The 1,184-nt window shown below is 32.7% G+C and overlaps 1 pseudogene; it reads left to right on the top strand.

Annotated features, from left to right (window-relative positions):
- The first annotated feature begins 218 nt into the window (after positions 1 to 218).
- LOC111683118 overlaps positions 219 to 1,184 on the top strand; it is a 2,804-nt pseudogene continuing 1,838 nt past the window's right edge.

Raw genomic sequence — 1,184 nt, forward strand, 5'->3', positions numbered from 1 at the left:
AACCGAGGAAACAGTATATTCACCCGTATTATGTCGTAGTCGAAAATCGACAATCGTCGTAGTCGTAGTCGAATTTAAATTTTATTGGTATTATGTAACCTATTCGACGTGAGTAATTTTGTAAAATATTACTTTGATAATATTTATATAATTTATGAATTACCTTGTGCCTATTTTATTTTTTTAATTTAAAAAATTTAATACAAATTTTGTTAAAAATGTTAAGTGTTGCAGTATTTTCTTCTTCTGATGAAGAAGAAGATCAAACCAGTGCAAGAAATCAATCCATTTACCGAAGACAGCTAAGATATAAATCAAATATACTTTCCCTACCAAGTTAAATGTAAGTATTTTGTATTAAGTTCGCAAACTTTAAATGAAAACTTTTTTTCAGATTTGTTAGGAATTTTCGGTTGAATAAAGCATCCTTCCAATATGTTTTAAGGACGATATCACCAAAGCTTTGTGATCGATCTAGATCAACAAGTGTGAGTAAAACATTACGGTTAGCAGCAACACTTCGAATACTTGCTTAAGGCTGCTATCAAAGAAGTGCAGGAAACGACTTCAATGTAGGTCTTGCTCAGCCAACAACAAGTTGTGTGTTCAATGAGTGTGTGGAGGCAATGTATAGTGAGCTTTGTCCGAAGTGGGTTTCATTTAAAATGACTGAAGAGGAAATGTTAAAAATAAAGGAATTTTTCTAAAGGAAGACCGGCTTTCCAGGTGTAATAGGATGTGTAGATGGTACACACATAAAGATTTTGGCGCCATCTCTATCCGAACGATGGAAATATTATAATAGAAAGGGATACTACAGTCTAAATGCTATGGTGGTGAGTTGAATGTTAGATTTAACTTTGACTTATAACATGACAAATTTATCTTTAACATATAGGTCTGCGATCACAAGCTAAGGATACGTTACCTGTCTCCACATCATCCCGGGTCAGCACATGATTCTTTGGTTTGGCATGCTAGTGATCAAACTGCTTCGGTGTTGTTTTCTTAATGCTGATATACATATATAAAACATTTTCCTATAATAAATTTCACAAAAACTATTGATTTGCACTTACGTTTTTATACCCTTCACCTTCGTGAGAAGGGTATATATAAGTTTGTCATTCCGTTTGTAATTTCTATAATATAATTTTCCGACCCTATAAAGTATATATATTCTG

This window comes from Lucilia cuprina, chromosome X (genome assembly GCF_022045245.1).
Source record: "Lucilia cuprina isolate Lc7/37 chromosome X, ASM2204524v1, whole genome shotgun sequence".
In the NCBI taxonomy this organism is placed as follows: Eukaryota; Metazoa; Arthropoda; class Insecta; order Diptera; family Calliphoridae; genus Lucilia; species Lucilia cuprina.